The 12,652-nt window shown below is 43.7% G+C and overlaps 1 pseudogene across 1 annotated transcript in view; it reads right to left on the bottom strand.

Moving 5' to 3' along the window:
* The window catches only part of LOC145408093 (carboxylic ester hydrolase-like), a 92,886-nt pseudogene that overhangs the window by 41,407 nt on the left and 38,827 nt on the right, over positions 1 to 12,652 (bottom strand). The gene's annotated exons all lie outside the window — the stretch shown is intronic.

Raw genomic sequence — 12,652 nt, 5'->3', positions numbered from 1 at the left:
GGTTCATAATTTCCACAATTTTCAATTTTCGCGAGTCATTTTTGGTACGTATACACGGGACACCTGCCTCAACAAGATGCCAGGCAGAGACAATGACTTACCCAGCATGACCTCCTCCCCCCCCTGCATGCCCTTTTCTCAGCAATTCACCTGTTATCAGTGACCTGGCCAGTATAGCCATGTCATGCCACGGTACGAAATTCAGGGCCAGAGTGATTCCCCAATCAATGACAATGTGGAGAACAAACTTTACATAGCATTAGAGGAAGAAACAGTTAGAAATGATGATCAGGTAATGTGGCAAAAAAAGGTCAGGTATTAGTGAGTGAAACAATGCTTATAATGCCTATATTACTGCTTGAAAACCAATATACTTTTGTACTACATATAAATTCGTAACAGTAAATAAATAAATACCGTTTATGAGTGGTGTGAAATAGTTATCCTCCCATAGAACTCGTTTTCTTTGCTGCCAGCCTGATAGAAAACCCAGTAAAGTAAGGAGGCTCTCCTACCTGTAATGAGTATTTTAAACCTCAGGTGAGCGATTTCTCTATGAATTTTCGATGTTTCTCACCAAAAGCGAAAGTTTTAGCAAAAAAAAAAAAGGTCGAAAATTGCCCGGGATTGGGGGGTACCAGTGGTTGAAAAGTGGCCGGGACGGGGCGGGTTAAGGTTCCCCCCACACATGATGTACACCCTAACAATAGCTATACAGACACTCGCGGCACACATCACTAACATTTCATATAAATCATAATTTATCAACCATTGTCTTAGCAAGGTGCAGTATATACCTGTCCACAGACGTCTGTGTGGATGTGTGCCATGCAGCCTTATGTATATATAGTGTATATCTATATATCTCTATCTGTCTGTCTGTCTATCTATATATCTATCTATCTATAAATATATATCAAATTTCTGCTCTCTCTCTCTCTCTCTCTCTCTCTATTTGTCCTCCTTGCCTTAAGGTTCCCCCAACACATGATACTATATCTGCACGAACATTCGTGGCACATACCATTAACATTTTACAGAAATTATAAATTTCAACAATTGTCTTAGCAAGGTACAGTACCTGTCTACTGACGTCCGTGGCTGACTGGCTTCCTTACATCCCCTGATCACCTGCCGCTAAGGTATCGCTGACATACGCTACGCACGCACAACATCCCAGAATGAACACTCATGACACATATCGCTAACATTTTATATAAATCATAAATAATCAGCAATTGTTTTAGCAAGGTACAGTACCTGTCCACTGACGTCCATGGTTGCCCAGCATCCTTACATCCCCTGATCACTTGTCATTAAGGTTTCACTGACATATGCTGTGCACCCACAATATCCCAGAACAAACATTCGTGACACGTATCACTAACATTTTACGTAAATCATAAATATTCAACAAATGTCTTAGCAAGGTATAGCACCTGTTCAATGACGCACGTGGTTGCCAGACATCCTTATGTCCTTGCACACCTGCCGCTAAGGAATCACTAACCTACGCTAGGCACCCACATCTCTTCACGAACACTCGTGGCACATTTCATATACATTCTACATAATTATAAGTTCTCACGAAATGTCTGAGGAAGGTACAGTGCCTGTTCAATGACACACGTGGTTCATAGGCGTCCTTACGTCCCCACACACCTGCCGCTAAGGTATCGCTAATCTACGCTACGCATCCACAATATCTCTTCATGAACACTCGCGGCACATTTCACATACATTCTACATAAAGTATAAGTTCTCACTAAATATCTGAGCAAGGTACAGTACCTGTTCAATGATGCACGTGATTGCTAGGCATCCTTACGTCCCCACACACCTGCTGCTAAGGTATCGCTAACCTACACTACGCGCCCCCAATATCTCTTCACGAACACTCGCTGCATATTTAACATACATTCTACATAAAGTATAAGTTCTCACTAAATGCCTGAGGAAGGTACAGTATCTGTTCAATGACGCACACGGTTCCTAGGTATCCTTACGTCCCCACACACCTGCCACTAAGGCATAGTTTATCTACGCTACGCACCCACAATATCCTCTTCACGAACACTCGTGGCACATTTCACGTACATTCTACATAAAGTATAACTTCTCACTAAATGTCTAAGCATGATACAGTACCTGTTCAATGATGCCCGTGCTTCCCAGGTATCCTTATGTCACCCCTACACCTGCCGCTAAGGTATCTCTAACATACGCTATGCACCCTAAAATTATCCCTTCACGAACATTCGCAGCTCAATTCACGTACACTTCACACTAAATCATATGCAAATACATGACTACCACAATGATTCCACCCCTACCTCTGCAATTATTCCGTTCCATACTAAGGTACAATGTGACCATGATGCAGCACCTTTGCCTCGAGATTTATGACGCACCGCTATATTGGCACACACCACACTCCTTCACGAACACTCGCAGCATGTTTGACGTATATTTCGAACAACTTAATACACATATAGAATATCACTATCAAATTCCATTCCTAAACACCTCTAATAATCCCTTCCCAACTACGGCATACAGGTAACACCTGCCCCATTCCACACTATGGCTATGGCGTATGTAAGGCATGCTAGTTCCAATATATCACAAAGCCCAGCCACTATATCTTTCACACAAAATACAGTTTGCTGTTGGTTACTATACTCTTTTTACTTAAACTTGGCCTAAAATTACCATCTCTCCATCTTGAATCCTGACCTGTAAGAAAAAACTGACATCAGATTATGATGGTAGTCACATATATACATAAATGTATTCACTATATACATAAATGTATTCACTGTATACATAAATGTATTCACAGCATAGGGACTAGTGGCAGAACCCCGCTACAGTGAACACGCATTTTGCCCCTAGGCCTAACGACTAATAACAGGCACCATATGTTTTCAAGATATATATCAATGTTCCATCGACAAAATCACATCAAATTATGCTCAGAAATAATATATTATCACACTCAGTCCATAGGGGCTTTGGTTCGGGCGAGAGGGGGAGAATGAGTGATGTTTAAAGGGACAACACATGCGGTGCAACCATACAGCCTGACTGCTTGTGAGATACTGATGTTTATCGCTACAGACAGAGTCCAAGGAGGCTCTACTATGTTACCAAGTGTTTAGCTTGGAAGAGGGATGCACCTGCTAGAACGCACCAATATTTGATGCAAAACAGCCCAAAACTTTTCTTTTGACGGTGGATTTTCTCCTTAGGAATGTGATTCGTGTCTGTGTCCATTTATGTCCCAAACCACAAAGAACACAATTCGCGTCAGTGTGCATGGGAGGGTTAGTATCATCTGCAAACAACAGTACAGGGAGTTTCCAAGCACTGCCCTCTCTAATTAGGGTCACTCCAAAATCCACTGCCCTACCTTGTATCTCATTTATAACCCACTCCATGTACAGATTGAACAACCAAGGAGACATGACACATCCCTGTTTAATCCCAACCTTCAAACAGAAAAATTCACTTAGTTAACTATCCACATGCACTGCAGCCTTAGCACCTTCATATATACTCTTCACAGCATTCAACAGCTTCCCAACTACTCCATATATTCTTAATGCTTTCCACAGTCCTTGTCTATCCACCCTGTCATATGCTTTTTCCAAATCCATGAAGGCTGCATACAACTTCTTTCTCTTCTCCAGAAACTTTTCCACTAAAGGTCTAAGAATGAATATCTGACCTACACAACCTCTTCCCTTCCTAAAACCTTCCTGTTCTTCTCCAACTAAATCCTCTGTTATTCCCCTAACTCTGTCAATAAGTATCCAACAATATACTTTTCCTATTACACTAAGAAGACAAATGCCACAATGATTACCACACACTTCGTTTTCCCCTTTTCCTTTGTATAAGGAAATAAATATACCTGGCTTCCAATCCTCTGAGACTCTACCTTCCTCCCAGGCCAATCTGCACATCATTCATATCCATTCTACTGCTATCTCTCCCCCATGCTTCAGCATTTCACCACACACTCCATCAATTCCTGGGGCTTTCCCCATGTTGTTTTTCTTTATTACTTCCACAACTTCCATTCTACTGATTTCTTCCTGACTTCTCACCTCCCTCCTTCTCCCAGCCATTCCTCAGCCACTTACACTCGCATTACTTTCATTCTCTATGTTCAACAATTCCTTAAAGTGTTTTCTCCATCTGCTCCCTTTTTCTCCCTTCTCCACTAGTAATCTACCATTTTTATCTTTCACTCCCCAACTAACTTCGCTGTCACCCTGCCTAACTCTCTTTACCTCTTTCCAGAACATTTTCTTACAGTCCCTCCACTTTACAATCAAATTCCTTCCAAATTCCTCATCCACTTCTTACTTTCTCTTACTACTCTTTTCACCCCTCTCTTCCTATCTGCATATAACTCTCCCTTCCGTCTCTCAACTAGTCCATACCCCTATTTCCAATCCATTCATTATATGCTTTCCTCTTTTGTGCCACAGCCTGTCTCACCTCTTCATTGCACCATGCTGTTCCTCGCATCCCTTTTCGTCTTCTCTTCACCCCACACATCACTTCACATGCTGCACATACTTCTTCTGTGAATATCTTGCACGCACTTTGCACATCCCCCGTCTGCTCCAACCCATATTTGCCCAATCGTTGTTCCACGTCTCTCTTATATTCTGCCTTTTTCTCATACTCTTGTAACCTTTCCACTCTCCTTGCATCTACTCCTTCCTCCTGTCCTTCCCTTCTACTATTTCTCCATTTTACTTGGACCTTGATTCTGACCACCACTTGGTGGTGGTCAGAAAGTCCACTCCCCCAACCTTTATATGCTCCTGCATCCATTACACACCTATGCATCCTTTCATCCACACACACATAACCAATCACTGCCTTCCTTTCATTCAGTTCACCACCCACCCTTTTCATCATTCACCACGTATACCTGTGGATCATTTTGTGCCTGAAGTGGGTTATGGCTGTCACCAACCCATTCCTGGCACAAATGTCCACTAAAGCATTGCCATTCTCATCTATTTCAGCAGACACACCCCATTCACCAACTACTCCATCCACCTTCCCATTCCCTACTTTACCATTCATATCACCAGTCAAAACACTCTCTCATTCCTTTCAAACTTTTCCATGCACACTTCCACATTTGTCCAGAACTCTTCTCGCACTCTGCTTACACGATCTCGCGTTGGTGCATACACGCACACAATTGCCCACATTTGTAGTCCAGCTTACAATCTTACCCACACAATCCTTGAGCCAACTGATCCATACTCTCTTATATTCTTCTTCCATCTCTTACTCACAACAATACACACTCCTTCTTTTGCACTCTTATTCTCACCTACTTCCTCCACATTTACCTCATCCATACTCCCATTCCCTCACACTCTCTCCTCGCCATTTAGTTTCAGTTAATCCACCTAAATCCACTTTCGCATCCTCAAGCACCTGGACAATCGCTCTCTCTTTCACCTTGTCATATGCACCTCTTACATACCACGTCGCCATCCGTATCATGTCCTTTGTTCGGTCCTTAATCATCATCTTTTGGTCAGTCCTGCTCCGAGGCTTCCTGTTCGTATTTTTAGTTAGTCATTTTCTGGGGAGGGGCACTAACCCTGCGCCAACCCACTGTCACATAGGGAACACGTATCGGTTGGTTATAAGGTTACTATCCAGCACTGTAAATGCTTTCCTTGTTTACAGGAAATCATTTGGCTTGCCACTCAATGTAGAGCAACCCTAAAGCAGAGTACCACTACACTAAGTGGATGGATGATGGGCGCCCCATCTCTCTCTCTCTCTCTCTCTCTCTTTATGTATATATATATATATATATATATATATATATATATATATATATATATATATATATATATATATATATATATTATTTACAATATCAATAAGAACTCCACATTCTGTGAAATTCTTAACCCCTAAAACGCGGGGAGTCGCGTTTGCGACGCTCGCCGAAAAGGACATAACAGCGGATCGTCGCATTTGCGATTCGAGTTAATTTTGAATAAACGTGGGCAAGCAGGTTCAAGCTGGTATTGTCTATCAGTACCGCCACCCTTTTGCTACTATTAGCATACTTGACCTTTGTACCACTGACCTCCGTTGTTGCCAAGTATCTTTTTTTTTTACCCACCCCCACACCGCGGCCCGGCCACCCTCACGGTGATATATGGTAGCGCGCGGACTGCTCAGAAATGTCAATCTGCGCTTTCCTCTCGCAAGCAGTTTATGCTAATTGGAAACTCTTGTTTCCCCAGTCATCACACTAGCTTTTTTTTTAGCGTGGTTTGCCCCTGTTTAGCCGCAGTTTACCGCAGGCTTTCAAGGTGACATTATTTCGAATTCTAGCTCTTCCAAGTCAGTCCCTTCAAGCCCTCCGAAAAAGGACTTTGTGACCTTTACCCTTTCAAAACCCATACTAAGGAGTGGAAAGGGCCTGAGTGAGTCTGCTATAGGCCTAGAATTACTGAAAGCCTCTATGGACTATGGTAGTGATGTTGCGGTGTTGTCGAGCCTTGCTGAATCAGACACTTTATCGAGTGCTGAGTCTGAGGTGCAGGAAGAGATAATTGCTGTGCCTAGCACCTCATCAGGCAAGGCTCCAGTGCAGAAGGGAGTGGCGTATGGCAAGGGGGCAAAGAGGAAGCGAAGTGGTGACCCCGGTTCCCAGTCATTGATCTCCTCAGGCCAGCCATTGTCCCCAACCTCAGGTCACGCCGCCGCCATACTGCCTCGCACCCCCAGCCCCATTCTCTCATCATCATCGTCTGCTGTGCTTTCTCCAGAGTCTTCGGAGTCTCCTTCACCACCTCGGAAGGGAAGTAGGCAGTCTGGTATTCGTAGAGGTTTCCATAGGCCCTGTGTTCGTACTGGCATGAGTAGGAAAGTGTCTCCTAGTTCTAAAATTAGTGGTAAGGTTTATCGCACTAGGCAACTCACCACCCAGCCTACTGCGAGTGACCTTGAACCTTCTCCCACTCTCCCTACCACCATCACAACCACACAGGCCCGACCTAGCTCACCCACTGCCACACGGCCTGCCTCACCCACTGCCTCACCGCCTGTCTCACCCACTGCCACACGGCCTGCCTCACGCTCCGATGCACCCACCCACTCCCAGCCTAGGCAGGGCACTCTGGATGCCTTTGTGTGGTCTGAGGGCTCTGATTTTGTGCCAGAGGATCTGCCCTTTGATTCCACTGGGTGTGGGATCCAGGCTGACTTCCCTGTCCCCGAGGGTGGTGAATGCTTGGTCTACCTGTTGGCCTTCCTGGATGACGAAGTCATGCAGCAGATTTGTATCGAGACCAACAGGTACGAAGGACAATGTGCTGCAGTTCGTGAAAGTGAAGGTGCAACGCCATCCACGTCGCGGATGGCAGCATGGGTTCCTGTGACGATCCGGGAACTATTTGTATTCATTGGCTTGATGCTTCTGATGCCACATAACTGAAAGCACAAGCTCGAGGAGTACTGGAGTGCTGACGATCTTTGCCCCACACCCATCTTCAAGTACATGACTCGGGATCGTTTCAGGCAACTCATGACATACCTTCACTTCGCAAACAACGATGAGCCTTCCCAGACTGACCCCCTATGGATAGTGAGGGAAATCCTGAACATGATCAAGGGCAAGTTTATGACGTTCCTTCGGCCCTTCAAGAAAGTAGTGATCGACGAGTCCTTGGTTTTGTTCAGGGGCCGTCTTCGGTTCGTGCAGTATATTCCTAGGAAACGCCACCGCTTTGGAATAAAGTTTTTCGTGCTGTGCGACTGCAAGATGGGGTTCATCCTAGACTTCGTTATCTACACCGCCAGCAATGTGGACTTGGACAAGACCGACCCCCTTGGATTCTCTGGCTCTGTGGTGAAAGTGCTTCTGGAAAAGTACTTCGGCGGGAATCATGTCCTGTATATGGACAATTATTATACAGCACCCAAACTTGCCAAGTACCTTTCAGAGCACGGCGTCGGCTCCTGTGGCACTGTCAGAAGCAATAGGGCACACTACCCTGCCTTCCCAGAGGCTGCAAGATCAAAGCAGGGAGACGTGCACCTGAAGAAATCAGAGAAGATGCTGGCAATACGGTGGCACGACAAGAGGATCGTCAATATGCTCACCACAGTCCACAAGGGGTAAATGCAAGCCACAGGGAAGGTCGACAGAAGGACTGGCGATCCTGTGATGAAGCCTGATGCTGTAATTGACTACAACATCAATATGCGGCTGGTGGAGAAGTCCGATATGATGATCGGAGAGATTGACTGCCTGAGGAGGAACCGGCGCTGGTACAAGAAGGTGTTCTTGCACTTGCTGGATATGTGCATGCTGAACGCCTTCATCCTGTATAAGATCAAGAACAGGAAGTAACTACTCTCTCAGGCAGTTTTCAAAGACTTGTGTCTACCAGCTGCTTCAGCGTTTTGGGCAGGTACTGCCATCAGGTGCCAGGCGCCACTCACAGACACCTACAGTGCCAGGACTACTTTCAGCGACACCGCCTGGAGCCACTGCCTAGCACTGCCAAGAGGGGGAAAGCACTGAGGAGGTGCTATGTTTGCAGCCACACAAACCGGCAAGAACGAACTTTTAGAAGCACCTCCTTGCAGTGCAAAGAGTGTCAGATTCCCCTGTGCGCTTACCCGTGTTTATTTGACAACCACAGCCTAAGTAGATATTGAAAATAAGGGTGGAAATATATAAATAATACTGAGAATGACAGTGATACTAGTGTTTAGTTTTCTTGTACGTACTGACAGTGACAGTCAGTTGAGTGTAAATTAGTGTATATAGTTGTAAAAGCACTGACAGTAACAGTGATTTCAATGTAAATAATTGTACATAGTAATAATATAAGTTTTGAGAGTGACAGTCACTCCAGTGTAAGAAGTTGAAAGCATATTTTTCTCTTCTATGTTATGACAGTGACAGTTTGGTGCGTAGGAAATATTATTTTTATAAGTAATGACAGTGACAGTGATGAATTAGGCACTAAACTGACAGCGAGAGTGAAAGTGAGTGATAGAAATGAAGTGCGAGTGGCCGACAGGAACGAAAATAAAGTGACTGGCGTAAGGCAGAATAAAATTGCGCCGCGGTGGTCTTTCTCATTCCTGCTTCACAATACTGGCAGTGACAGTGATCTTTATGGCCGTAATAGTGACATGCCAGCCTTTGGGATGTACTATGATGGAAAATGATGTAGCATACGTGTTTTTAGTTGTGAAAAGGGAAATGTTTGTTCAGTGACGGGAAGACCGCCGCCGCGCTGCATGTCGGCCGTACGCTCCGTTGATTTTATCCTTATTTCCAGTGCTTATTGTACAAATACGGATTCCAAACTACCTGTACGTTGTAGTATAAAGTGTACTGTGACAGACTGAGTTGAGTTGTGGTAGAGGGGAAACCGGGTTGCTGGAGGTGTGAAAGTGAAGATTTTGTTACCCAACTTTGCAAGTCTCCACAAGTCCTTGGGTAGTCCACGAAGGCTCAACACCTGTCTCTGGAGAAAGCTGAATGTAAGTCCTTGGGTAGTCCACGAAGGCTCAACACCCGTCTCTGGAGAAAGCTGAATGTAAGTACTATCTGCCATAAAAATTAAAATGTTGTAGGGTTAATCTCTAATTTTTGGCAAATATTTTCCTACAGGTACTGAGACCGCGATACAACCCCGCCACAGGGGGGGGGATCGGCTGTCGATGGCCGCAGTTTAGGGGTTAATAATAATGGAACAAAAGTTCGTTTACAGAACCAACATGCGAGCATGAGTCTGCCTTGGTCACTCATTTAGCCCAGGAACATTAAGAATACACCTGGAAAAAAATAGAAAAACCTGATTTTTTTCAAGAATGCTACATAGAAGCCTCCAAAGTCAAAGTCAATGGATAATCTTAACATTCCACGTAAGCTAACCGTGGGGGACGAAAAATCCAAGATGGCTACCATCAGTATGGGAAGCTTATATAGCCTAGTGACTAAAATTCACACTTGGTCATATCATACCACCTTTTATGGGTTTCAAGGAGTGATAAATCCATTTCTGCAACAGTATTATTCAAAAAATTCTTTGTCACTGATATTCACAGAGAACGTGCACCAAACGCAAAAAATCATAAATCTATATTGATATTTTTGCTTTGAATTTATCAACTAAAGATTACTTCATCAGATGATTTTACTTTTCAGCTTAGGGACAGACTGAAGTGTTGAGACAGAAGTACATACATGGGTTGAAGACAGTGTGAATGAAGCGAGATGGTAGCACAAGAACAATGTGATATTTGTGCTTTTTGTGATAAGCCAATCACCTCTGACCGATGTACTGCCACAGAAAGAGACCTACCTAGCATATTGAGCATTAGTGCTGATCTGAGGGATGGACATCAAGTGCTGCCAATTCCTGCTCATAAATGGTGCAAAGAATATTAGATCCTGCCATCATACATAAAAAAGCAAAAAAGGAGTCAGAAGAATCGGAGTGACAAGTACATAAGAAAATCACCTGCTGTTCACAGGCCACTATCTTTAATGTCAAACAAGACTCAGCAGTAACTTCAACAAATAAGGGATGAGGCTATGCCACACCTAATGGCTGACTTGGCTCATATTTCTGACTGGGGCAAAAATAATCTTATTGTTTTTAATGCATCAAAGACTCAGTTCTTACACCTATCAAACTGACAAAATCCTCCGCAGGAGTACTCACTAATGTTTAATAATAACCAGCTCAATCCTGCATCATCCTTCAACATGCTTGGGGTTTCATTCACTCGGGACTTATCTTGGAAAGATCACATTACATCTCTTGTAAAATCTGCTTCCAAGAGATTAGGTGTGCTAAGCTGACTCCGTACCTTCTTTGCCCTTGCACAGTTGTTGACTTTATACACGGATTTTATCGCCCCTGTGTAGAGTACAACTCTCCTGTGTGGGGAGGCTCCCTACATACAGCTCTTCTCAATAGGGTGGAGTCAAAGGTTTTTTGTCTCATTAACTCTCCTCCTCTTACTGGCTCCTTTCAACCTCTGTTTCATTTTTTGCCGCACTGTTGCATCTTTATCTCTTTTCTATCACTCTTCAATGGCCACTGCTCCTCTAAACTTTCCACTTGCATCCCTCCACCTCTACGATGGGTGCGTAGCACCCATCTAGCAACAAATTCTCATCCCTTTTCTGTCCAACTCTCTAATGCAAGAGTTAACCGTTACTCCCAGTCATTCATTTATGTAACAGGTCAACTCTGGAACTGTCTCCCTCTCTCTGTATTGCCTACATCCTATGATCTCCAGTATTTCAAATGCAGTGTGTCCAGGCATCTCAAAATGAACGGATCTTGCATTTGGCTTTCTTTTGTATTGTTTTTCTTCATTTTCCTTGGAAGGAACGGTTTGCGGGCTCCAGGCCATTGGTTCATTCTTCCTTGCATTTAAAAAAAAAGCATTTTTGAACGACCTCTAAATATTAACCTGAGACATCCCGTTGACGTGTGGATGTCACCACGTTTTGTCACAGTGACACCCGATAACGTATCCATACGTTTTGCAATTGCGAGGTCCATCATTTGCACATTTTTCAAGTTTCACGGGTGATTTTTGGTAGACGTATGTGGGAGACCTTCCTCTATCCGCCATCAGGTGGGGATACTGCCTGGCCCCACCTGACCCCCCCTTCCCCCCCCCCGCACGCCATTTTCTCAGCAACTCACCTATTAGCTGTGACCTGCCCAGTAAAGACATGTTGTGCCACGGTCTCTCCAATGACGAAATTCAAGGCAAAAGTGATTCCTGAGGTGGAAGACAAAGGAAGAAACAAGCCAGAGGAAGAAACAAGCAGAAGTGATGAGGCAGTAACGTCGTAAAGGAAGGTGCAAAATGTTGATGTGTTTAGTGGGTGAATAACGCTTATATTGCCTATATTACTGACTGAAAAGCAATATACTCTTGTACTACATATAAATTCGTACCTAATAAATATCTAACTAAATATGAGTGGTATGGAATAGTTGCCCCTCCCATAGAATACGTTTTCTCTGGACCCTGGCCTGAGAGAACGTGGTACCAAGGTGAAGGTACTGGTACCTGTACCGTATTTCTAAACTCAGCTGAGCACTTTCTCTCTGAATTCTCGATGTTTCTCATAAAAAGTGAGGTTTTAGCACAAAAAAAAAAAAAAAAAAAATCTGCCGGGATTGGGGGGGAGAGTGTCATTGGTGAAACATTTGCCGGGATGCGGCGGCTTAAATCATGCTAAGATTTTGCCTATAGCTTTGCCAGTCCACGTGGACAAAAAGTATTCTTGTGGAGAATGTCCATGAACACTTCGATTTTTTGACCTACTGAGTTGGACCACCATATATATAGATATATATATATATATATATATATATATATATATATATATATATATTGCCAGCTAAATAAAATTTTATTTCTGAATTATCCAGTGTTTATAAATGGACAAACCAGCTGTCACATTTATGAATATTTAAGTTTAGTGCACAAAACGGGGTCTCTGGTGGCGTTTATCCTTCTGTGACATTCCACTACGATTTTACGCCATAACCAGGTGATGAATGCCTGGCGTGAACAACAAATTTATTTATGGTAC

This window comes from Coenobita brevimanus, chromosome 8 (genome assembly GCF_032717465.1).
Source record: "Coenobita brevimanus isolate Jiangsu-jjx chromosome 8, ASM3271746v2, whole genome shotgun sequence".
Taxonomy (NCBI): Eukaryota; Metazoa; Arthropoda; class Malacostraca; order Decapoda; family Coenobitidae; genus Coenobita; species Coenobita brevimanus.
This window is presented reverse-complemented; position numbering and strand designations above follow the sequence as displayed.